Source organism: Narcine bancroftii, chromosome 3 (assembly GCF_036971445.1).
Source record: "Narcine bancroftii isolate sNarBan1 chromosome 3, sNarBan1.hap1, whole genome shotgun sequence".
NCBI classification, from domain to species: domain Eukaryota; kingdom Metazoa; phylum Chordata; class Chondrichthyes; order Torpediniformes; family Narcinidae; genus Narcine; species Narcine bancroftii.
The window spans coordinates 365,580,027-365,607,350 of NC_091471.1; the positions used below are offsets into that span (position 1 = coordinate 365,580,027).

At 44.3% G+C, this 27,324-nt stretch overlaps 1 protein-coding gene and 1 long non-coding RNA gene across 7 annotated transcripts in view; one reads left to right on the forward strand and one right to left on the reverse strand.

The window, feature by feature from the left end:
* Positions 1-14,698, reverse strand: part of LOC138759552 (uncharacterized) — a 67,600-nt gene extending 52,902 nt beyond the window's left edge. For both annotated transcript variants that reach the window (XR_011354921.1, XR_011354920.1), the window contains exon 1: positions 14,527-14,698. This is a non-coding gene — a long non-coding RNA (uncharacterized lncRNA). The remainder of the gene's footprint in view (positions 1-14,526) is intronic.
* cdc42ep4b (CDC42 effector protein (Rho GTPase binding) 4b) overlaps positions 14,402-27,324 on the forward strand; it is a 30,647-nt gene continuing 17,724 nt past the window's right edge. For 2 of the 5 annotated variants that reach the window (XR_011354918.1, XM_069930162.1), the window contains exon 1: positions 14,402-14,930. The gene's annotated coding sequence lies outside the window, so the exon portion shown is untranslated. Of the gene's footprint in view, positions 14,931-21,198; positions 21,220-22,899; positions 23,212-23,469; positions 24,156-27,324 lie in introns of those variants that run through there. The other 3 variants (XM_069930166.1, XM_069930164.1, XM_069930165.1) reach the window with 3 other exon arrangements.

Sequence of the window (27,324 nt, forward strand, 5' to 3'; positions counted from 1 at the left end):
TATCAATGAAAACAAACTTTCTCATTGCATTCATCAAATATATTGCCATCGATAATTAAGATGTACTTTAAGGTTGAAATTTTAAATGTTGCTTTGAAAAATGACACACGTCAATAAATTGGTGGATAGAAAAAATATACATCACAACATTGCAGAAAGTATCAAATGTATGTCCACAATTTCAGTGAAGCCCAGAGGAAATCAATCATTATTAAGTTGACATTCTTTGCAATTTTGGATGAATATAAAACTAGCTGACAAAGAGGCAAAAGATTTCTGACAAAAGAGCAGCATGGCTAGTGTTAGCTCAAAGCTGTTTCAGTCCCAGCGACCCGGGTTCAAATCCGTCGCTGTCGGCAAAGAGTTTGTACATTCTTCCCGTGTCAGGCTTGAGTTTCCGCCAGGTGCTCTGGTTTCCTCCCACCGTTCAAAAACATACAGGGGGAGAAGTTCAATTGGGTGTAATTGGGCAGCACAATCTCGTGGACCAAAAGGACCTGGTATCCTGCATTATGTCTACCTTTAGATCTATTTTGTTTAATACATGACCAGGAAGAATATTATTTGCATTAGGCATAAGCACTGAACAGGTTAAGCTTGGTTTTGTATCACAAATGGAACAAAAAAGCATGGTAGCAATTGGGGAACTGATGTCATTGGATTGAAAATACATCATAAAACAGGAATCTAAGGAAGATATGGCATTGCAATGTGTGTCATAGGCAAGACCAAGTGGCCTTGAAATGATTAAGCATGTAAAAATGTGCATCAAAGAGTTGCAACATGTCACATTGGGACTTGACCCATTTCAGGGAGAGTCAATATTCTGAAGCCCAGAATATGCAGAATAATTGTGAATCCTCAGATTTGTTTGTGATTGTGAGGAAATAATGCAAACTGAGGGCTATAATTTTCTGCTAAAAAAGTTCTTCAAAACAGAATGGACAGTTTTGCCCTCACGTGTCAAGGAGGTTGTCAGGAGTTTGGTGCTCAGAATTTGGAATTGCCATAATCATTGCCTTAACTGAGAGATGGACAACTTCAAGACCATCCTTCTCCACAGTTAGACTCCCTGATAAAACCTCATGCAGGGTCAGGACCTTTAACTAATATGGAGTTTTGGAGACAAGGCTTGCTCCTCCATTTCAAGACCACACAGTTTACGAACTACATATTCATACTACAATAATGACATCATTCGTTCTTTGCATCCCTAACCAACTAGCCACCATGCTTATGGAGACTTATGCAACAACCTATCCATGCAGCATTTGCTGAATTTTATTTACAGCATCAAGTAAGATTTTCTTAACTGCTAGAGTTAAATTGACAGAATAAGCAACTGCATATTTTTCATTTATAAACTGTTTGATTTAGAAGGATTACAGTTGTTTGTCTCCAATTTTAAATTAAAAGAGTAAAATCAAGAGTTCTGAAATACTAGTGGTATTCCTCACAACTTCTAGATTGTGGAGAGCTTGCTACAAGTAACTAGTAGACATCGGTTCAATCCTCATCTCCAGTGTGTTCTGTATGGAGTTTGACTTCCTCCCTGTGACTGTCCTTATTTCGTCCAGATGCTTCAGTTTCCTCCTGTATTCCAAAAACATCATAGCCTAAATTGCTCTAGTGTGCAGTTCAATGGTAGAATCTGGAAAGTTAAAGGAATGTAGGAAAAATGAAATGGACATAGTACAATGGGTGCCCGATGATCTGTATGAACTTGGTGAGTCAAAGCGATTGTTTCTGAGCTCAAGGAAACCAGAAAGTGCGGTAAGTGAGGAGTAGGTAAAGAAGAGATAGAAACAGTGGAACCAAATGGGGTGGAGGATCAGATAAATTGGAAAAATCGATATAAATGTCATAAGGTTTAAGGCTATCCAAGAGGAAAATATGTTGTTCTCAAGTTTACAGCTAGCCTTAAACCTGACAATAAATAAGACCAAGGAAAGATATATTTGTGTGGGAATAGTTGTTGGAGTTAAAATTGTTTGCACCAGGCATTTCATCCTCAAACAGAATGCAGGTGTTGACAAAGCAGTCACTCAATCTCTGTTTGATCTTACCAAAGTAGAAGAGGTCACACCGTGCAAAATATCCAGAGACATCTATTACAAACCCACTGACACTCACAACTGTCTATGTTATATCTCCTCCAACCCTGTCTCTTTTCAGAATATTATTCTTTTCTCCTAATTCCTCTGCCTCCTCCACATCTATTTCCAGAATGAGGCCTTCCACTCCAGAACATCCAAAATATTATCTTTGGTTTGGCTTCGCGGACGAAGATTTATGGAGGGGTAATGTCCACGTCAGCTGCAGGCTTGTTTGTGGCTGACAAGTCCGATGCGGGACAGGCAGACACGGTTGCAGCGGTTGCAGGGGAAAATTGGTGGGTTGGGGTTGGGTGTTGGGTTTTTCCTCCTTTGTCTTTTGTCAGTGAGGTGGGCTCAGTTATTTTCTTTGGCTTGGCTTCGCGGACGAAGATTTATGGAGGGGGTAAAAAGTCCACGTCAGCTGCAGGCTCGTTTGTGGCTGACAAGTCCGATGCGGGACAGGCAGACACGATTGCAGCGGTTGCAAGGGAAAATTGGTTGGTTGGGGTTGGGTGTTGGGTTTTTCCTCCTTTGCCTTTTGTCAGTGAGGTGGGCTCTGCGGTCTTCTTCAAAGGAGGTTGCTGCCCGCCAAACTGTGAGGCGCCAAGATGCACGGTTTGAGGCGTTATCAGCCCACTGGCGGTGGTCAATGTGGCAGGCACCAAGAGATTTCTTTAGGCAGTCCTTGTACCTTTTCTTTGGTGCACCTCTGTCACGGTGGCCAGTGGAGAGCTCGCCATATAACACGATCTTGGGAAGGCGATGGTCCTCCATTCTGGAGACGTGACCCATCCAGCGCAGCTGGATCTTCAGCAGCGTGGACTCGATGCTGTCGACCTCTGCCATCTCGAGTACTTCGACGTTAGGGGTGTAAGCGCTCCAATGGATGTTGAGGATGGAGCGGAGACAACGCTGGTGGAAGCGTTCTAGGAGCCGTAGGTGGTGCCGGTAGAGGACCCATGATTCGGAGCCGAACAGGAGTGTGGGTATGACAACGGCTCTGTATACGCTTATCTTTGTGAGGTTTTTCAGTTGGTTGTTTTTCCAGACTCTTTTGTGTAGTCTTCCAAAGGCGCTATTTGCCTTGGCGAGTCTGTTGTCTATCTCATTGTCGATCCTTGCATCTGATGAAATGGTGCAGCCGAGATAGGTAAACTGGTTGACCGTTTTGAGTTTTGTGTGCCCGATGGAGATGTGGGGGGGCTGGTAGTCATGGTGGGGAGCTGGCTGATGGAGGACCTCAGTTTTCTTCAGGCTGACTTCCAGGCCAAACATTTTGGCAGTTTCCGCAAAGCAGGACGTCAAGCGCTGAAGAGCTTGCTCTGAATGTATACTACTTTAATAAATGTCAATTTCCCGTAATGAAGCCCTTACTATATCTATTTCTCGTACTTCTACCCTTACCCACCCTTCCCTAAGGCAGCCACATTTCCTCTCTCCACCACAATCCTCTTTTTGTAGGGAAAGTCTCTCAGTCTGCTCTTCCCTCTCCACTCACTGTTCCACCCCCTTTGGCACATCCCACTGTAATTGCAGAAAGTGCAAAACCTGTCCCTACATCTTGTTAAACAAGAAAGTCTGCAGTTGCTGGGTTTGAGTGCAAAACACAAATGTGCCTGAGAAATTCAGCAGGTCACACAGCATCCATAGGAAGTAAAGGGTTCAATACACAAACCTGACAATGGACCCAGGCCTGAAACATTGGTTACTCTTTACCAAGTTCAAGTGTTTTATCATCTGACTGTACGTATACAACCAGACACAACAGCATTTCTCCAGAGCACAGAGCACATGCAAAAACACATACATAATAAATTTCTACCACAGAGCATAATAATCATACAGACATAAAAATATAAAATAAATATGTATAATATTCTGAAATAATTTACCCAATTTCACTGACAAGACACGCAAGATAACCATTCATCTATCTCATAGGCTGCGGGAAGAAGCTCTTACCCAGTCTGACAGTCTTAATTTTGATACGCCTGTATCTTCTACCTGATGGTAGGAATCCTCCATAATTCTTTGATCTCCATTTAAGCAGCTCTCCTGGTGAATGTTGTCAATAGAGGAATGAGAGACTCCAGTGATATTCTCAGCTGTTTTAATTATCCTCTGCCTTGCCCTCTTCATCCCCCTTAGGAAGTGCTGGTATAGAAGATTTCCATAGGGATGGAATGTTTGTTTCCCTGGAGGACATCAGTGAAGCAAATCTGGTAATGTCCTGGTCACCATTACTGAAACTAATCCTGTTATAGATTTAATGAATTATTTGAATTTCAACTGCTACAGTGACTTTTAAATTTATATCTCTGGTTGACTGGTCCAGATCTCTGGCTGCTAGCCAAGTTACTTAATCGTCATGCTATTATACTCTGAAGAAGGACTCAGGCCCGAAACGTCAATTATATATTGCTACTTTCTATGAATACTATGAGACCTGCTGAGTTCCTCCATCATTTATGCTTCTAATTGTGTGCCCGCTTTGTCAAATATCAACAGTCTGTTCCTGGGACTAAAACAACTTCCTGTTGCCAAATTCTCCCAACTATTCTTGCAATTACTTATCTGTCCTTGGCCTCTTCCATTGTCGGTCAGATTGAATCCAAACATAAACTTCAGGAACATCACTTTATAGTCCTCCTAGATAGCCTTAAACAGTCATGAATATTGATTTTTCCGATTTTAGATAAACCTCTGCCCTATCTGATTTCACTGTTTCTAATTTTTATTTTGCCTTCTCCTGAGCCTTTTCTTTTCCTCTCTCTAACATTTCTTCGCCACCCACTCCACCACCCTCTTAGTTGTTTTTTCTTCTATCCATCTCTCCACCTCTCAAACCTTCTATCCCACACCTCTGGACCCTTCCCCCAGCTTCTTTCCCCCTTTACATATATATACTTACACTTTTAAAAATCTTAGTCTTGATAAAGGGTCCTGATTCAGAATGACTACTGACCAATTTTGCATGACCTGCTGAGTTCCTCCTGAAATTCTTCGTTTGCTCAAGATTCTACCATCTGCAGCTTTTGTGTTTCTCCATTTACCATCTGCAACTTTTGCGTGTTCTCTATTGACTACATCTAACGTTTGAATTAATCACCTCTTAAAAATGTGCATTTTCAGGAGACAATGAAATGCCATTATCAAGAAGAGAGTGATAAATAGTGAATATTTATTGAAAGGTCCATTGCACTGGGCAGGATAATGAATTCAGTGTTTATTGTACTGGTCTGGCATTACAATAGCCATAGCTCTTTCCAGAAATTTAGAATGAAAACAGATTTGCACTTTTCAGCAATAATATTTTTTAAGAGTTAGGTGGTAATGTTTTTATAGAAGACAATTCATGAAGATAGTCTTGTTTTTGGAGCATTAATTTTTTTACGTGAGTAATTACAGCTAGGCATTGACTTACTCTTGCAAATTTCGACAGTTGAGCTAATTCTCATGTAGTCCTAATATTTGCATTTTTCTAGCAGGGATCCACAGTGGGTAAAGGATATTTTCAAGTCTCAAAACTAATATGAACAGCTTTGTTAGATGGGGAGGAAATGAAGGATCTTTCTTGTGTTTCAGACTCGCTTAATGTTTGAACTAATTGAAGAACTAAAGTTCTAGAGTCAGAAGAGGTTACATAAGATAGTGTGAAAATAAATACCTGAACCAAGACAAACAGGATTCAGTACTTTCAAGGGGAAAAAATGAATGCCAAGGCAAAATCAAAACCTCTAGGTGCCTTGTATAAAAGTGTCATTTCCACAAAAGAAAAGGATATTGAATGCAAAGTGCAAGAGAACTAGAAGCAAAAACTTACTATTTATATTGGATAGAAATCTCACAATTATCTTTATAAGATGACAGGTGACCAAGAGGTTCATTGTCCTTTCCACATCCTATTGTTAATAACATTCAGATAAAATTTCAAGCCAGATCACAGAACACTAATAAAATGTGCAATAAAGTAGACAGAACGCCATGTTAAATTTGTTGAGTTTGATGGGAAACCTTTTCTCACCAGGTCAATGACAATCCCAACTAATTCAGAATCAGAATTTATTGTTATGAATAAGTCATAAAATTTGGTGTTTTGCGGTAGCATCATAGGGCAAACATTCATGTTGTAACCATCATACGACATTACTATAAAAAATTAACAGTGCACGAAAAGTAAGGCAGTGTCTCTGGTTCATTGATCATTCAGGAATCTGATGGCAGAGGGGAAGAAGCTGTCCTTATGCCGTTGAGTTCTCATCTTTAGGCTCCTGTACCTTATTCCCATTGGCAGCAGAGTGAAGAGGGCATGACCTGAGTGCTGAAGGTCTTTGAGGATAGAAGCTGCTTTTTTTTAAGACACTACCTCATGTAGATGTCCTCGATGGAGTGAAGTCTGGTGTCTGTGATGTCTCAGGCAAGTTAACAACCCTCTAGAGTTTATTCTTGTCTTGAGAGTTGGTGCCTCCATACCAGACAGTGATGCAACCAGCCAGAATGCTATAAAAGTTTAAGAGAGTCTTCAGTGACATACTGAATCTCCTCAGACATTTCACAAAGGAAATCTGAAGAATAGTATATTCTCACCTGCATTGAAGGTCTATTATTTTCCACATTCCATTCTCCTCATTTCCTTTAGCACTCTTTCTTCTAGACAGTAACTCCACTGCTGTGTTGTATACCATTTATTCATTAATGAACAAGTATAACATTGAGGAGAGGCTTCAACATAAGACTTAATTTTATTCCGTTGCTTTTACTTCAATTGATCTCATACCTTTTCAACTATATTTATTGAAACATTCCATCTGAGAACATAGAATATATGAAGTATTTTCATATAAAATTTGTGAAATTAGTACCTGACCTTATCAGTGAGAAACAGAATCACTCAGGTGATAAGAAGGTCATTTTATACCTTGATAATTATTTGAGGTGTGCATTGGAGTTATATTAAAAAAAATACAAATCCCTTCATAATCTACCTTTTAATTATTTCCACAAGTTAGAGTGCTTCTTGTAACTAATATTTTACATTGAAAATACAGATGTTCCACATTCCTGTAAAATCTAAATTCATAAAATATTGAAACTCAAACTGAATTTCAAATATACCACTATGCCACATAAATCATTGGAACTGGAATTTGTTCAAAGAGAAAAATATGTGGAATTGTAATAAATATTTCTGATTCCTCTTCTCTATTCCATTATAGAGATATCAGCAATAGAATTTAAAATGATTGGTTTATCATAACTAGACGCAACATAATGCCCTATTATGCTGAGGGCATTGCCAACCGGAATTTAAGATTGTAATTGTAAAAATTGCAAATAATATTACCTAAATGTTTGCCTAATTTGTTTTCATTTCCTTGAAGAATCCCTACATGAGATACAACATCCAGATTCACTAATCTCTGAGATATACAATTATCTGCTAATTGCATTAATTTGAGTCTGTATAATTAATCTTGAGAGCACCAATGTCAATTTACATCCAAGTTCTACAGCTCCCTCAAAATCTATCGAGTGTAATTCATACTAGAGAACTCTTCATACAGTGAATTTATCAAGATTAAATGAATCATGAAGGACTTTTACATGATAAAAGATCATTGTTGTCTATTTCAGTACAAAGTGACTCTCTGTCCTTTCATCAACAATGTTTAATCAAAAATTCATTATCTGTCAAGAATAGAAAATGCCATCAAAAATAATCTGCTAGAGGAACTCAGCAGGTCAAGCAACATCAGTGATCAAAAAAGAATGGTTAATATTTCAGATTGGAACCCTTCATCCAGACTGAAAGTGAAAGTGGAGATTGTCAGTACAATGAAGATAGGAGTCAGAAGGGGATTAGTGAATCATGGAGGGTTGAAGGCTAATAGACATCTGAGGAGATGTAAGCAGGTCAATTGACAGATAGCAGACAAACAGAGAGGGAGGCAAGAAGGGATTCAACTGAATGAATATGAGTGGAGTTGGAGACAACTCGAAAGGGTGATAAAGGCTCCCATATAATACCATCAAGCCTGATGAAAGGTTGCGGTTCAGGATGAGAGCAGGAAACCTGCACCAATACAGTTAATGCTGTACTAAATAAAGTGGAGATCATCTGAAAGAACAGGAACACTGTGCCACTGGTGTGCACCCAGGGAAAATGGCTCTGTACAGGCTTTAAATGGCCTGTTATGTTAAAATCCCATGACCGCAGGGTCTGGGCCCGAGATGGCGGTGGCTGTGTTCAGCAGTGGCCACAAGGGGTTTCAGACTCCAGGGAAGCAGTAGACTGAAGTAGGGTGGCAGTAATGGGAAGAAACATCCTTTGTTGAGAAAGGGAAGCAGAGGAGAAAACCCAAAGGATGGTGACCATGGTGACGGTCCGGCAAAGGACCCACAGAGACTGCGGGCTGCTGGCAACTTGAGGTAAAAGGACTCACTACTGGGGTCTGGCTCATGAGAACCTGGTAATGGAAGACAGATGCGAGAGGATGCTGAGGGCAAAAAATGCTCCTGAAGGAATCTGGGCACTGAAGGCTTCCTCATCGTGTCAGAGAATTGGATCTGGAGAGCGGGTTGCAGATGGTTTGAACTGAACTGAAGTCTTGTGCAGATGCAGAGGCTGCAAGACCACTGGAAGTGAATCCACGGACATAGCAGACCTTTTCACACTGGCTAACCAGTAGATTGGCCTTTCAGTGAACCAGTTAAGGAAGACGTTTTTGCTTTTGCACTGCACCGTTAACCATTTCTCTGTGCCCTCATCACAAGGTATCCCTGGGGATAGGGGGTTCTATCCTCCTCCTGAGACATCCCTAAAAATGTAACATTTACTAGCTGGAAGTGTCATCATCTCCTTCTCTACAATGGTGGATGTCAATTCGATCACTTTGTCCATCCTGAAAATGTTGGTCTTATCAACATCTTCATAAGAAAAATGAAGCCTACTAGAGACTGTCCACCTGCTTGTAGGTTGAATAATTTCATTGATATATTGCGGATAATCTTGGAGAGATTTGAGGAGTGTAGGGCTGAGCTGAAGAGCCGCTGGAGAATACATCTGCTTATCTTGCAGTATTTTGAACGGATGTGGAGGAGAGAGAGTCCACAAGGGCCCCTGTTATGAGTTGAAGTTCTCGAGAAATACATTGATCAACAATGGCATAAAAATTTTAGAATGACTTGGACTACTTTAGAATTTATTGCAGGATGCTCGAGCCAAAGCTGAGGCATAAGAGCACCAACTGCTGAAAGCCTGTGGAGCTTCCAATGGCTTTGTGATGGTATGCCATCCTTGTGAGTATTGATCAATCAGTATTCTCTTTGATGTGGATGTCTCCACTGTGTGTACAGTGGTGCATCAAGTGACTGTCACGCTGAGGGAGACCCTCATAAAACATTTCATTAACCTGCCGTGTGGAGATTGTCTTCAGGAGACAATTGATGCTTTTTCAAAAAGAGGTGGCTATCCAATGTGTGGTGGTGCCATTGATGGCACACCTATTTCCATCATTGCCCCACATGATGACCCATCAGCCTACAACAATCGAAACGGGTGGAACTCCATTATTCTTCAAGCTGTTGTTGACCACAACTGCCAGTAAAGATCATACCTGTGTTACAAATATATGTCTTCATAAATGGAAAACATTAATATGTCAATCAGTGTATTGTGTTCCCAGCTTCACAGATGTGTCTGTGGATTGGCCTGGTCACACCCATGATGCTCAAGTTGTTCTGAACTCTCCCATTTACAGAAAGGCTGAGGATGCAGCCGGTTATCTATTCCCCTGTGAAGTAAATGAATATGACGCATCCTACGACGATACCTGCAACATGTGCACAAGAGGATCTCAAGCGTGAGTGAAAGGCCTTCAGTTGTTTTTGAAATGTGTATAGAAATATGTAGGTTTGTGTATATATATATATATTCATTCATAGGTATTAACCTATAACCATATTTGTGCTTATGTGCATATATGTATAGGCATAGGGATGGGATGACTGGAGGACAGGTCGGACATGACATAATGAGAGCATTGGCTGCTTATGCTGCCTGGTCATATGAGAAACCCATATCTCTGTGTTGCTTTGCCCACGGGTATCCAAGATTGTTGACAGAGTGGAAATCCCTGCACATTTGATCAGGGACCCCACCTAACCACTCAAGCATTGGCTTGATGAAGGGATTCATGCTGCACCATGTTCTCAATCACCATAAGCGAAAGTTCAACCATGAGCTGAGCTCTGCACAAATGGTTGTGGAGAATGCTTTTGAACATCTCAAAGGTCGCTGGAGGTGCCTGGCCAAACAACTGGATATTAGTACCACTTTTGTATCTGACGTTATCATTGCCTGTTGGGTCCTGCGTAGTATATGTAAGATTAACAAGGAACCCTTCTTGGAGGGAGGCAGATCTACCTCCATCAGATGGGGTTCCTTATAAGGATACAAGAGGCCGGGATCACGTGACTATACTTAAGGCTATCATGTCTGTTTTGGGTGGTCCTGAGGCAGACAACTGAGACATCACTGAAATGTCAACAAAAGGTTTATGGCACATCCGAAAAAGTAGTGCATCTCAAGATTTTAAACGTATTGGAATGAACATTGTAAAGGCATGTATAACATCATAATAACTTTAACAGCTAACATATGGAGAATAAAACTATGTACAATTGGTAAAATTTGAAACTTTGGAATAAAATTGTTTGTCATCCAAAACATGTACATGGTATTCACTTAACATTCTTAGTGAAAGGGAAATTAAAAGAGTCATCTGCGGACTACCTGAATCTTGCAAAGCAAAAAATGAGGCACTGGGGCCACTTCCTCTCTTTGAGGCAGTTGATGTCCTCTGGCCAGTTGGGGTGCCAGTAGTGGATGAGGTACTGGGAGGAGATAAAGCACACGGGCAGATCTTGGGCGGTTGTGGTACAGGGGGCATTCGTATCCTCCACCTTCTCCTCCTGTGATTCCAAATTGGATTCGGATGAGTGCACAGGGGCCTTCTCTGCTGATGAGCAGGATCAGGGGCTTTGCTGACTTGCTTGCACCCCAGATAATATAGGCCAGGTCATAATTCAGCCAGGCCAGATGCTCCTTCCCACTCTTCCCATTGTGATCCATAACCTGCAGAAACTTCCTCCGAAGGATCTTCAGTTTATTGATCACTGGGGACTTGTCCCTGGAGATACCCCATGCCCCTGAGTCTGGCTGCAATTCGTTCATAAAATTGGCCATTCTTAATGATCCCATTAATTCGAATGAGTCATCCTCCTCTAACCTCAGTGAGAGGAGCTCGTGCACCTCCCTATCCCCCAGTTTGTGACCCTAATTTTAATTTATATTTTAAATTAAATCAATCAAGTTGACCCACCTGTACTCCTGCAGATTGTTTCAACACACAGTTAAACGTACCCACGCAAAAGTGTCATCAGCACATCACTAATTTGTCTCAGGATCCCCCATGTCCCTATCATCCAGGGCTAATCAGCACTCAGGATGACACAACCTACCTAGGCAGTCTATGCCCAACATGATTTGACGCCACTGGACCCTTAACCGGTAGATTGGCCATCAATTACTAGAACAAGGGGCTAGCGTGAAAGGGGCTAGTGTCTCTGAGGGAACTCTCTTTGCTTCTCTTTCTCTGACACTAAGTGGTGCCAGGCCATGATAATGGCAAATTATTCTTTTACTTATTTTAGACATACAGCATGGTAACAGGCCCTTTCGGCCCACGAGCCTGTGCCGCTCAATTACACCACATTACCTTACAATCCTGATATGTTTTGAATGGTGGGAGGAAACCAGAGTGTTGAATTCAAACCCAATTCCCAGTCATTGGCGGTGTAACAGCATTGCGCTAACCATGCCGCCCTATGCCTTATAGCAAACTAAAGGCAATTTTGTGAGATATTACATTTTTGTTTTATTACAATAAATAGTATCTGATCTCATTTTTTACTCAGAGAGTACTGTTAATGGGTGTTTGATAGTATGAATTCAGTGGTTTGAGAAAACTGCTCGAGTTCTACTACTGCAAAAGAGAATGCTGGAAACACTCAGCAAGTTAGACAGCCTCTTGGGAAGAGATGCAAAGTTAACTTTTCAGATGAAAACATAAATATCTGGAGACGCTGTGGTTGTTGTAAAAAACACACCAAAATGCTGGAGGTTCTCAGCCGGTTTTACAGCGTCCATAGGAGATAAAGATATATTGACGATGTTTCAGGCCTGAGCCCTTCTTCAAGGATCAAGCAAAGAATAAGCACAAAACAGGAGAGGTCAGAATAGAGACAGTGCTGGCTGGAGGAGGAGTCCAGATCCCAGACCAACAAAAGGTATTAATTATATGATAAAAGGGAAAAAAAGGAAAAATTGATTTTGGCTGCATGAAAGGAGACAGAGGGAAAAGGGCAAGAGACAAAGCTGGGTTAAGGTAATGGGGAAGAATTGGAGGTGGCAGTTTTAATGAAAGTAAGAGCAGTCGCTGTTAATGCCATCTGGTTGGAGGGTGTGCAGACAGAAGATGAGGTGATGTTCCTCCAATTTGTGGGTGTGGATGGTCTCATAGCAATGCATGAGACCACGGAGAGACATGTTAACAAGGAAACAGAACGGGGAATTGAAATGGGTTGGGGATGGAAATGGGACAGGGGATAGAAACGAGACGGAGAGAATGAAACAGGACAGGGGGGGTTGAAACGGGGGTCCGGGGATGGAAATGGGACCAGGGATGGAAATGGGATGGGGAAATTGAAAGGAGACGGGGGGGGGGGGATGGAAACAGAATGGGGGTGAAACGGGACCTGGGAGATTGAAATGTGACAGGAGGGGAATGTAAACGGGATGGGAGAGGGATTAAAACGTGTGGCCACTCCGGCAAAGAGCGGAGGTGCTCAACAAAGCGATCTGTGCCCACTCTCTCTGATGACCCCAGTCTGTGCCCACTCTCTCTGATGACCCCAGTCTGTGCCCACTCTCTCTGATGACCCCAGTCTCTCTGATGACCCCAGTCTGTGCCCACTCTCTCTGATGACCCCAGTCTGTGCCCACTCTCTCTGATGACCCCAGTCTGTGCCCAGTCTCTCTGATGACCAGTCTGTGCCCAGTCTCTCTGATGACCCCAGTCTGTGCCCAGTCTCTCTGATGACCCCAGTCTGTGCCCAGTCTCTCTGATGATCCCAGTCTGTGCCCACTCTCTCTGATGACCCCAGTCTGTGCCCAGTCTCTCTGATGACCCTAGTCTGTGCCCACTCTCTCTGATGACCCCAGTCTGTGCCCACTCTCTCTGATGACCTCAGGCTGTGCCCACTCTCTCTGATGACCCCAGTCTGTGCCCAGTCTCTCTGATGACCTGTCTGTGCCCAGTCTCTCTGATGACCCCAGTCTGTGCCCAGTCTCTCTGATGACCCCAGTCTGTGCCCAGTCTCTCTGATGACCCCAGTCTGTGCCCAGTCTCTCTGATGACCCCAGTCTGTGCCCAGTCTCTCTGATGACCCCAGTCTGTGCCCAGTCTCTCTGATGACCCCAGTCTGTGCCCAGTCTCTCTGATGACCCCAGTCTGTGCCCAGTCTCTCTGATGACCCCAGTCTGTGCCCAGTCTCTCTGATGACCTGTCTGTGCCCAGTCTCTCTGATGACCTGTCTGTGCCCAGTCTCTCTGATGACCCCAGTCTGTGCCCAGTCTCTCTGATGACCCCAGTCTGTGCCCAGTCTCTCTGATGACCCCAGTCTGTGCCCAGTCTCTCTGATGACCCCAGTCTGTGCCCAGTCTCTCTGATGACCCCAGTCTGTGCCCAGTCTCTCTGATGACCCCAGTCTGTGCCCAGTCTCTCTGATGACCCCAGTCTGTGCCCAGTCTCTCTGATGACCCCAGTCTGTGCCCAGTCTCTCTGATGACCCCAGTCTGTGCCCAGTCTCTCTGATGACCCCAGTCTGTGCCCAGTCTCTCTGATGACCCCAGTCTGTGCCCAGTCTCTCTGATGACCCCAGTCTGTGCCCAGTCTCTCTGATGACCCCAGTCTGTGCCCAGTCTCTCTGATGACCCCAGTCTGTGCCCAGTCTCTCTGATGACCCCAGTCTGTGCCCAGTCTCTCTGATGTCGAGGGGATTGTTCAGGTCCAGGTCTTCCCCATTTTTATCCGACCAGTCCCCGTTTCTGATCACAAATCCCAGTTCCAAGGGAACTCTTGGAGGGGCCACAGTTCCCGCAGAGCGGGCTGTCGATCACTGGCAGCCGATTGGCCCCTGGCCCGGAGTGACGTCATGCCGATGACACCGCGGGCGGTGATTGGACAGCGGGCGGACTCCCGGACCGAATCCAATCTCTCAGCTAACGTGAAAGAAACAAGCGAGCAGAAACCTCAATCGGAGGGCGGACAAAGGAGGCGGGGAAAAGTCCGCGGGGCGGGTCGCTCACCTTGGTCTTGGTGTCGCTTGCCCTTTCTATCTGGTCCGGTTCGAGCGACGGCTTCCTGAAGGCGATCAACGCGGCAGGTGGGTCGGTCGGGCGGGCGCCGCTCCGAGCCTCCACGGCTGGCGGTCCGCGCCGACGTCAGTGGGGCTCGAGCGTCGACGTCAGCGGGGCTCGAGCGTCGACGTCAGCGGGGCTGGAGCGTCGACGTCAGCGGGGCTCGAGCCGCCCGTCTGCCCAGCCCAGCCCAGCCCAGCCCAGCTTCCCGCCCGGGCGACCGCGGCTGCTGGGGTCCTGAAGAGACCTTCCCGAGGCACGGGGTCCTCGTTGCTGCACCGCGGGCTCCTGGTCAGCGATCGCCCCCTCCTCATTGTTTCTTTGTCGTGTTGGCCTCATCGGCCCAGATCAAGGTAACCGCTTCTCTTTGGCTCATGTTTCCCACCTCAGCGTCGTCTCCGGCTGCGAGGAAGCGGCCGGAATGAGAGCGGGATGGAAAGAAACCGCAGGCCGGTTAGTTCGCGGCAATGGACCTTCTTGGTGGGTTCAAGGGAGAGAGCGGGGGGACAAAGGAATATGGAGCTCAGGCTGGCACCGGGATGACAACCGGTCTATATTGTGGTTCCCCCCCCCACCCCTTCACGTGTCCCGATCCCCCCCACCCCTTCACGTGTCCCGATCCCCCCCACCCCTTCACGTGTCCTGATCCCCCCCACCCCTTCACGTGTCCCGATCCCCCCCACCCCTTCACGTGTCCCGATCCCCCCCACCCCTTCACGTGTCCTGATCCCCCCCCACCCCTTCACGTGTCCCGATCCCCCCCACCCCTTCACGTGTCCTGATCCCCCCCCACCTCTTCACGTGTCCCGATCCCCCCCACCCCTTCACGTGTCCCGATCCCCCGCACCCCTTCACGTGTCCTGATCCCCCCCACCCCTTCACGTGTCCTGATCCCCCACCTCCCCTTCACGTGTCCCGATCCCCCCCCACCCCTTCACGTGTCCCAATCACCCCCACCCCTTCACGTGTCCTGATCCCCCCCCACCCCTTCACGTGTCCCGATCCCCCCCACCCCTTCACGTGTCCCGATCCCCCCCCACCCCTTCACGTGTCCCGATCCCCCCCCACCCCTTCACGTGTCCCGATCCCCCCCACCCCTTCACGTGTCCCGATCCCCCCCACCCCTTCACGTGTCCCGATCCCCCCCACCCCTTCACGTGTCCCGATCCCCCCCCACCCCTTCACGTGTCCCGATCCCCCCCCCACCCCTTCACGTGTCCCGATCCCCCCCACCCCTTCACGTGTCCCGATCCCCCCCCACCCCTTCACGTGTCCCGATCCCCCCCACCCCTTCACGTGTCACGATCCCCCCCACCCCTTCACGTGTCCCGATCCCCCCCACCCCTTCACGTGTCCCGATCCCCCCCACCCCTTCACGTGTCCCGATCCCCCCCACCCCTTCACGTGTCCCGATCCCCCCCACCCCTTCACGTGTCCCGATCCCCCCCACCCCTTCACGTGTCCCGATCCCCCCCACCCCTTCACGTGTCCCGATCCCCCCCCACCCCTTCACGTGTCCCAATCCCCCCCACCCCTTCACGTGTTCTGATCCCCCCCCCACCCCTTCACGTGTCCTGATCCCCCCCACCCCTTCATGTGTCCTGATCCCCCCCACCCCTTCACGTGTCCTGATCCCCCCACCCCTTCACGTGTCCTGATCCCCCCACCCCTTCACGTGTCCTGATCCCCCCCCACCCCTTCACGTGTCCTGATCCCCCCACCCCTTCACGTGTCCCGATCCCCCCCACCCCTTCACGTGTCCCGATCCCCCCCCACCCCTTCACGTGTCCCGATCCCCCCCACCCCTTCACGTGTCCCGATCCCCCCCACCCCTTCACGTGTCCTGATCCCCCCCCACCCCTTCACGTGTCCCAATCCCCCCCACCCCTTCACGTGTCCCGATCCCCCCCCCCCTTCACGTGTCCCGATCCCCCCCACCCCTTCACGTGTCCTGATCCCCCCCACCCCTTCACGTGTCCTGATCCCCCACCTCCCCTTCACATGTCCCGATCCCCCCCCACCCCTTCACGTGTCCTGATCCCCCACCTCCCCTTCACGTGTCCCGATCCCCCCCCCACCCCTTCACGTGTCCAGATCCCCCCCCACCCCTTCACGTGTCCCAATCCCCCCCACCCCTTCACGTGTTCTGATCCCCCCCCACCCCTTCACGTGTCCTCATCCCACACCCACCCCTTCACGTGTCCTGATCCCGGGTGTTGGGGGCTCAGCCATAAATATGAAGATGGGCCAGGGATGAGGTGGTTCGTTCACAAGGAAAGTTGGGGATGGGCAGATGTCCCACTCACTCCCTGCAACCTGGCAAATTAGTTCCCTTCCAAATGCCACCATTAAATCTGCCTTCCTTTTGTGGCTTTGAATACTTTCTCTGTTTAAAAAAAAATTCGAATCCCAGCTCCTGATCAAAAGAAAAGATTTCCATCTTACACCCATCCTTCACCCCTGGAGTAATTTTGATTACTCTTTTATGCACAGACTATTTCAGTTGTCAGGGGTGTCAGGGGTTGTTGAATTGTTTATCATGTCACAGCAGTGACTCCGCTTGGGGTGTTTCAGTGTCATGAAGCGTGCTGAGTTAAATTTGATCCTGCACAGATAAAAATCTTCAACCAATTTCAACGTAAACTAACCATAATATCAACGGGTCCCCGCACACTAACGAGGGGCATAGTCAAGAGGAATGACTTGTCTTTTTCTCAGGGTAATCGAGTCCAAAACTGCAGGGAACAGTTTTAAGATGAGCAGGGAAAGATTTAAGGAGGCAACTAATTCAACACACACACTGGCAGATTAACTACCACCTGGGCCGATAGGCTGAGCTTCAGTAAGGCCCCACCCCCCCCCCCCCCACCTTGTTCCACTGCCCCACCCTTTGTTGAAAAAAAAGTGACATTAACTAACATATTAGGGGTCTCCAAAGTCATCGATATTGACCCCTAGGTGTCAATGGGACTATTCAAAGGGTCAAAAAATGGCAGGGGGTTGAAAGGGAGGGGGGGGTCGATTGAACTTTTCAGTTCAAGAGATTTGTAGAGTCTGAAGTCCCTGTTCTTGCCCAGGAACTTGAAGTCCCTACTCCTGCCGGGGCACCCTCCCTTCCAGGCCCCTAGGCTTAAGCCTACTCAACCTTATGGGGTAAAGATGTGTACAATTACAATGTTTAAAAGACATTTGGACAAGTGCATGAAAATGGGTTAGAGAGATATAAGCCAAATGCAGGCAAATGTTGCTAGCTCAGATAGGCAACTGTTTGGTGTGGATGTGTTGGACTAAAGAGCTTGCCTCTGTGCTTCATAATTCCCCAATTTTCACTTAAATATAATCTTCTTTCAAGGCATAGAGTCTCATCTTGTCTGACAGTGGGGTACTATGTGGAATATGTTTCTCTTTCTTTCCAAATAAGTGTGAGGTATTGAAATCAGTTAAGGATTAAAAGTAAATGTGTTGTTGTGGCTTGGAAAATGTTTTTTCTGCCTTTGTCACCTTTTGGATATAACTATCCATTTCGGTCACAAAAATTGACAAATCAGCCATTGAATCAAGAGCAATTATTTTTTGACCACAGAACAAGTTGGGCCAGTCTATTTGGAATTAAAAGAATATGTATGAGATTGATATTTGGATAGTTACATTGTGTGGTGTATTTTAGGAACATTTAGAATAAATTGTTTTCACCTTAAGATTTGTTTATTTTGATAATAATTGCATGTTATTAATAATCTGAAGTGACATTAACATCAATAACCAAGGATTTTAAACATTCCTTCAGAATGTCTTTCCTTTCTAAAACTTTGAGTCTCAATTGACAGATTTTTAAAAAACTTTTCCTGTTTCCCATGTCAGCTGAATTGGACTCTATCCATGGCTTTTGGTTCTTGCCTTGAGAATTAAGGGATGCGAAAATACATTGACTTCTCCACAATAAAGGGCCAGAGTGCATTCGTAATGTGGGATAAAAGCTGAGGGATCAAAAATTATAACTCTACCTGTGTCTTGGATCAAGATTTTAAATGTTATAGGTTAAGAGTAGCAGAATTTTGAATAAAGAAGATTCTTTGAGCATTGCCATCAGGTATTGCTTTGAATTTTCTCAATCTCCTGATGTTTTTGTCAGATTTTTTTTCAACTGTGAACTCAAAAGTAGATTTTCAATTTATAATTTTAAAGAAAATGTAAAAGTGCCTTTGTATATTTTGGTGCATTACCTGCATGTGTTGTTAAATGGTCTTCTTCTTTGGCTTGGCTTCGCGGACGAAGATTTATGGAGGGGGTAAAAGTCTATTTGGAATTAAATGGTAGTATCCAGGGAAAGCATTAGGCTTAAACCGCATTGTCTAAAGTGTAAGGAATTGTTCCAATCAATAAAGAATAAAAGTAGAATAATAAAATTGTTGAACATAAATGCTTGAGAAACTCAGCATCCAAAGAGAGCAAATGGCAGTAGACATTTTGGGCCTGGGCTGAAAATCTGGTAGTTGGTTAAATATAAAGGTGGTGGGGGTGGGATGGAAGGCTAAGCGGTAATATGTGGATATAAGTGGGTGGATAGAAGAGAAAAAAAGCTGTTGTGATGGGAGAAAGGTAGGGCTAAGAAAGATAGTTTTCTATTGGGAGTAGGAGGGTAAGGGGTGGGAAGCTGGAGGAAGGAGACAGCGGGATGAGGGATAAAGAGGGGCTGGGACGGGGTTATTGGAAGTTGGGATTGTTGGCTGGTTGGAGATTGCCGAGATGGAATGCACGATATTGTTCCTCCAATTTGCGGATTGCCTGTACTTGGTAGTGCACAAGGCCATGGGGTGTGGCATTGAACTAGTTAGCCACTGGAAGGTGCTTTTGCAGCAGACAAGGGAAAGGTTCTCAATGAAGTTATTTCCCAGTACGTGCCTACTCTCTCCAATGTAAAGGAGCCTGCATTAAGAACACTGGATGAAGAAAATAAACCCAACAGATTCACTGGTAAAGTGTTGCTTCGCTTGGACTGTTTGGGATCCTGACTAGTGATGAGGAAGAAGGTACAGCACTTCTTGCAGTCACAGGGGAAGGTAACAAGGGGGTGATTGGTGGGAAGGGATAAGTGGACAAGGTGCTCATGGATTGAGCAACCCCTATGAAAAGCTGGGATGAGAGAGGAAGATGAGATCCCATTATGGGTGATGGAAGTTGTGGAGAATCATGTTTGGATGTGGAGGCTGGTGGGTTGGTAGGTGAGGAGGAGGGGGACTGTATCCTTGTATCTGGGGAGGACAGATGTGCAGGAAATAATGTTATGTGGGCGAGGTAGACAGCATGGCATTCCGGGGCTGTGATAAGGTCTGCTGGCGGAATGAAACGGCTGCTGGAAAATGTCCCGGAATGGAAGTGTCTAAAATAACTGGAGTTGGTGAGTTTATAAAAGTTGTTTAGATAGTTTGTCTCCTGAAATGAAGTTAGAGAGATAAACTAACAATAGCATTGTTACTGTAAAAACACAATGCTGGAGAAATTCAGCAGGTCAAACTGTACTGCAAGTTTCTTCAGCATTGTGTTTTTACTTCAACTACAGTGTCTGTAGACTTTCTTGTTTCACTTAGTATTGTTACTGCCTTTTCCCTCAGTAGAGATTAAAGGTAGAGTAATAAAATTATTTTTCTCTGTTCCCCACCTCCACTTATCTGTTTTGTGTTAATGACTCCCACCTGGCAACATAACAGACCCTTCAGCCCATAACCTTTCATCCATGTGCCTATCCAAGAGTCTTTTAAATTTCCCTATTGTGTCAGCCTCCATCACCACCCTCAGCAATATGTTCCAGACACACATCTCTCCCTTTTTTTTAAAAAAAAACACCTGACATTTTCCCACAGCTTTCCTCCACTCACCTTAGATGGATGTTCTCTGGTATTACCCATTCCCACCTTGGGAAAAAGGTGCTGGCTGTCCACTCTACCCTTGCCTGTCATAATCTTGCACATCACTATTAAGTTGCCTTTCGTCTTCTGTTGCTCGAAAAAATGCTCTCACTTGCTTAACATTTCTTCACACCAGGCACAGCCAGCTCACTATCCTATCAATTTGTGTGGCAACTTTGAGGGATCATTGCACTTGGATCCCAAGATCTTTCTGTTCTTCCATGCTAAGTGACTTCCCATTGCAATTTTCTTGCATTGGGCTTTGTGATGAGGTTGTTCAGATCTAAGTTGTTAATAACAAGTTTCTTTGAGACGATTACTCCATTCTTTGGATTTTAACTTAATTTTTGGTTTTTTTTGTATTTTAAGCATTCCATCTTCTTCATAACATCTCCATTTTTAATTGTCTTTATGTTACTCTTGAGAAGTTGCCAGCAGATAACAAATAAATTGCTAATATAGCCACCTCGGTGGTTGCTCTGAGAACTAATAGTGCCAAAGTCAAAACAAGGCAGACTACAGGGTTTGCTGGATCACAGCATGCCAGACGTGTATTTGAGATCTGGCACTTGTAGTTTACACCTGCATGCTGTTTGTCAGCATTCCTACCTGTTAGTATGGAACAAAACTATCTGTTAATTATTAATTGTGTTCATTTTGCCATAACATTGTCAGTATGCATTTAGACAATACAGTAAGATGGATAAGCCAAATAGTATATAAACCTCTGTTTAAGGTATTGAATTTCATTAACATTTGATAAACTACTGGTTATAATTTCAGTATTTTTTTTCTTGGCTGTTTTTCAGAAATGTTGCATCATTAGTATAATAATTTGTTATTCTGCACTATTCTTTAATGTTTCAACTTGCTACTGGCAATGGGTAGAACATTGTGAAAATATTTTGAACAGTTATTTATCACCAAATGTTGGTTAAAACAGTTAACTTTTTAAACATGTATTTTTCTTAATGCTTTGAACTTGTCTGCCAATGAGAAAATAAGTGGAAATTCCCCAGTCAATGTCACAGGTGATGGCAATTGATAAGATATGGCTATCTTGCCATATTTTCTGTCCAGGTGACCCTGCTGTTGAAGAAATTGCTGTAGTCAATTTCACCAATTTGTATTGTATATGAGTCAGGTATCCAGTTCCACCTCCACTCATTGGCTGACAATGTGGGCAAATAACATTTTGATTTTTTTTTGAAAAATATATTCATTTATTTGCAGAAATTACTATTTGTTATGTGAAAAGAAGGCAAGAATATCCATTGTTTGATTATTCATTAATAATTTCATTTTAAATTGTTGCTTAATTGGTTCAGACCTCGTTATGGATTAGAAGAGGCCAAATTGATCAAGAGGTAGATTTTAAATACAGCTGTTGGTATTTCTGCCCTGGGTGATGGGACAAGTTTAAAAAAAAAATGTGTTCTGTATTTTTCTGTGAGGAAATACTTTTGAGAATTAGGCTTCTTTGCTATTGAATTAAAGCATCAAGTTCATGAACAGTTCATGTTTCAGGTCCGAGATCCTTTATCAGATGTAATTTTCAGTTGCAAAGGAGTTGGGAAAGGGAGTGAGAGGAAATGTTTGTTCCTCCCGCGTTGACTGCAACTGACTCTTGATTTCTATGGGTCTTGGGTCTTAAACTTAAACTGATAGTTGGGTACCAGAGCTGGTACCCAACAATGTAGAAAAAAATATTAGGAGTCCTAGATTTGCAGGAATGGATTAACAATCCCCAAACCTGACTTTATCATTAAAGTTTACTATTCCATCCGATTCATAATGGATCATTCTACGCTCTCACAGAAATGCTACAGCACATTTACAGGATTATTTTGAAATGGATTTTAGTTGTACAACTTCATTGTTAACTGAGAATGCAGTTTTCCACGTGGATATGTTACTAAGAGACAGTCGATCTAATTTTTTTTTGCCTGTGAAATGAAATTCAGCGGAGAGCTTAAGCTACTCTGAAGATTCAGTGGCCATCTCAGACTTTAAATCAACATGCCTATAAATTTGCAAGTGTAAATTTTCGGGCCCCGGATATTCTTGTTTCTGTTCGGGTTAACAGTTCTCAACTCGTACTTTTTAAGCGCACACAGTTCAGTCTCTGCACCCTGAGACCAAAGAGGATCGGTTTTTTTTTTGAGTACCGGACTTCGGTTGTTGGATGTTGAGGAGTAAATTGAGTGTTTCAGGGACTTTACCACGTCTGCTCAACCCAGCTAAAATTATTTTATAAACAAGATGTAATCGGACACTCCGTTTCGAGCCAATGTGTTGCAATAGGACAAAGGGGACTTCTAAGATCGATTTGGAGTAATGTTGTTAACCAATTAGAGCTTAAGAGCAAGTTTACTATTCCATCCGATTCATAATGGATCATTCTACGCTCTCACAGAAATGCTACAGCACATTTACTGGATTATTTTGAAATGGATTTTAGTTGTACAACTTCATTGTTAACTGAGAATGCAGTTTTCCACGTGGATATAGCTGAGAGTTAAAGGGGCGGAGTGAGGGATCTGACTGGCTCTCGTTCCGCCACCTCTCCCAGATCCTGCTGTGTGTGTGTATTCTGCTGGAAGACGCCCGCCAAGAAATCTTGAAAATCGGCCCCTGAAAGCACCGAAAATTAGTGCGGGTTCGAGAATCTTTACTAGAAGATCTGTTCGACTCATCGAAAATAAACTCAAAGAAGAAACGAATCGAGGTATTATTCCAAACCCGATAAATGAAATCGTTAGGGATGGTTTTTGTGTGCCGTGGACTAGATTTCGAAGGTCATCAACTTTATTGGGTTAGACTGTCTTTGAAACCTTTGATTTTAGTGCAGTATTTGCAACTTTAATCAGTCCTGGCCCTCGACCCTTCGAACGCGATGTCACGGATCATAAGGCGTATGCTGGATTATTTCTGGGCAATTTCAGTGGTTTGTCGCCCCCTGCTTGGATATAGGTTAGAATCGATTCCTCATCTTTTTCTATTCCTCGTTTATCAAATGCGTTTTCCAAATTCCCATCAAGATTATTCCGCTACTTTCCTTACAGACAGGAAAGGCGATGGTATGTGACCTTGCTGTGTCAATTTTGGAACCCGTTCTCCAATCGGAGCTAAAACGAAGGGATCGAAAGAGGATGAATTTGAATAACAATTGGAAATGTGGGGAAACAAAAATAGCAAACTATGATCGTGTTTCTCATTAGTTCAACTGAAAGGAAGATTGTGATCTCCCCCCCCCCTTTAGCTAACAGTTGCTTGCTTGGAAGTTGCGACGCTGTATCACTTATCCAGTTGCCGCCATGACAGAAGGTAAATCCAAAAACCTTTCAGAGCAAGTTCTTTGAATAGAATGCCAGCGTGTAGTAGAGGGGAAAATAAACGAATGAGCATTTTTTTAGGTGTTTTTTCTTCCAACCGTCTAATGTATCAAGCTGTTAGGAAATTATTGGAGATTCTTCAGGGACAGAACTTGGTCGTATTTGGAAAAGCCTTGACATCGGTTTGTGCGGAGAAAAATCCGGTCTTTCAACTTGATCTTTTGAGAAACTTAAATGATTGAGTGGGCAGTGGATATTCTCCACATGGTCTTGGAGCATTTCACCTATTTACTCATGATCGACTGCTCCACAAGATTTAAGTGTCATGGAATCCTCGGTGAGTGACTAAATTGTATCAAAAATTGACGGTCAGAGGTGGAAGGGTGCTTTTCTGATAGTGGTGTATGCAGGGATCAGTTCTTTTACCTCGTTAATATATATTTGGATGACAATGTAGTGATCTGATTCAGTTTGCAGAAAACGTTACTGATGGAGTTGTGGGAAGATTACCAAAGAATATTTCACTTCTAGAGATCATTTGGAAATTTGGGTGGAACAATTACAGATTGTTTAACCCAAAATGTGAGATGATGCACTTTGAGAGGTCAGGTGCACAAAGAACATACACAGTAAAAGATTATGGTTTCATTGTCATGGTAAATGGACACGTGCAACAAAATTCTTGATTGCTGCAGCAAAATGGGCACTTAAAAAAAATCAACTAGTCTGCATTAAATTACTGAACAGAAAAATAATAAATGAAAGAATAGATGATAGATATTCACATTTACAGTAATGCAAGAATAAATGATCTTTCAGTTGTGCAGACAGGTTTTCTGTGGTCAGTTTTTGATTAGGTTGGTAAGGGAAGGTTCAAGAAGTAGATAAACCATTGGAGGAAAAAAATGTTCTCTAACCTAGAGGTACTTCCTGAAGGTAGTAATTATGACCAGGCTGATGGGGGTCCTTTTGATGTTAGCTGGCTTTCTGAGACAGCACCCTATGTAGATGTCTTAATGGATGGGAGGTTGGAGCCTTTGGTGCACCTTGTTTACAAAGTCTGCAGCTTTCATGTTCCTGGGCACATGGGCTGTGATGTAGCCAGTCAATATACTTTCCACTATACATCTGCAAAAGTTTGAGTATTCATTGATGTGACAAATCTCCTCAAGCTTCTTGGAAGGTGAAGGTGTTGGAGTGCTTTTGCAGTGGCCTTGATGTGCTTACTTGCTTTCTGTTCTAGGACCGTGCTACAATATTCAATATCTCCATCTTGTATCCTGGCTTTTCATATCCTGTTATTTAGCCAACATTTTAGTGTCATCAGCAAATGTACAGATTGTATTGGAGGTGAATGAACTTGACTACTCATGTCGTAATGAATGTAGAGGGAATAGAGCAGAGGAACTAAGCATGCATCCCAGAGGTGCATCCTCATTGATGGTTAGCAAGGGTATGATTTTGTAGATCAACACTGATTGCTTCTGTCCTCTGACAGCAGCGTCCCCTGTAGACATTCTTTATAGTGGGGACGTAGAGAATCCAGTTATGCTGGGATCATGGTGTTGAATGCTAAGATGACTAGATGTTCTTGTGGTCCAGGTGAGAGTGGAGGGCCAGCGTGATGGCATCTTCCATTGACTTGTATTGATGAAAGGCAAATTAAAGTGGATCAGTGTCCTTCTTGAGATGAGTTGATTTGCTCCATAATCAACCTCTCAAAACACTTTGGGTAGACACAAGTGCCTTCAGTTGATAGTTGTTAAGTCAGGTCACTTTGTTCTTCTTGTTCACTGATGTACTGAGAGATCTTGGGATGCAAGTCGATAGTCTGGTAAAGAAGGTATGTGGTAGTGTTTCTTCATTGGTTATGGTATTACATAAAAGAGGTGAAAAGTAAAAGTCTTTGTAGTTAAAATCAAATGCTGGAGGAACTCAGCAGGTCTCGCAGTGTCCATTAGGAGGTAAAGATGTAATACCCACATTTCGGGCCTGAGTCCTTGTATTACCGACATGACAGAGGTGACAAGTTGTGTTGCAATTGCACAAATCTTTGCTTAGGCCACATTTGGAGTATTGTGTTCATTTATAGTTGCTGTATTATAGGAAGTGTAGGGATGCTTTGAAAAGGCTGCAGAAGAGGTTAACCAGGACATTGCATGGAGTGAAGTGAATGAACTTGGAGAGTTTGGACAAACCTGGATTGTTTTGTTTGGAATGTCGGTGGCGGAGGGATTGACCTAACAGATGCAAGTAAAATTGAATGTCAGAGGTTGAGTAGATGGCCAGGCTTCTTTCTCCCACCCCAACCCCAACTACCCCTAGAGTAGAAATGTCAAATATGGAGGGAATAGGGTTAAGATGAAAGGGGGAGATTTTAAATGAGAGGCACGAGGCGTGTTTTTTTTTTAAATAGGTGTCTGTAATATGCTGCTGGGGAAGTGGTAGAAGCAGATACTGTTACAATAGGCCTTTTCACACTGCTGAAGGTTGGAGGGTCAAATCGCCAGGCAGGGCAACTGGGTTCTCAACTCTGCTCGGGGTTTCCATGATTCGGGACCGCTGCTGCTGGAAAGGTTGTGCGTTTTTTTTTTTTCTTTTTTTTGGTGTCACAGCTGTGTTCATGTCACTGGGTATGGAACCCCACCACCGTGCAGAACGGAACCAGTACACGCACACGGGCCATTTAACATTACCCCCAGACCTTTCACGTGTTTGTCATGGATTGTTGGCTGTTCTCTCATCTCTTTGGGCACATGAATTCTGGCTGGGTTGGCTTGTGGTGCCACACAGTCTGTTTTTGAAGCGGGTTTAAAGCAGTTCATTTTTAGTGATGGGACTTAGTATGAGGGCTGCTTTCCACTCCCATGCTGAGCTCAGTCCAGCTTTTAGCTAGGGAGACTGAAACCAGAGTGGCAGTGCCCTGAAACAGCTCTAGAGGGCATGGTGGTGGTGTCCCACTTGCAAGAACTGGGAAGAGTCTAGTCTACCCTGATGGAAAGTAAGGGTCATTAAATTAATCTGAGTTTGTTATTTAGGATCCTGATGGTGGTGGTGGTGGTGGGTGGGGGGGGCGCAGATGCCAACTGTACCTGAACCTGGTTGTGCAGTTTTTCTGACACCCATGCCTCTCTCCTGATGATAGCAGCTAGAACAGGGCATATCCTGGATGGTGTAGGTCCTTGATGATTGCTTCTGTCCTCTGACAGCAGCGTCCCCTGTAGACATTCTCTATGGTGGGGAGAGTTTTGCCTGTGATGTACTGGGCTGTGTCCACTACCTTTTGCAGGGCTTTCTGTTCACAGGTGTTAGTGCTCCCATACCAGGCTGGTCAGCATACTTTCCACTATACATTTATAGAAGTTTGCCAAGGTCTTCTATGTCATACCAAACCTCTGTAAACTCCCGAGGAAGTAATGTGCTTTCTTCACAATGACATTTGTGTGCTGGGTCTAGGAAAGGTCCTCTGAGAGAAATTTGTAGAAGAAATTCTCTTCTACAAACCC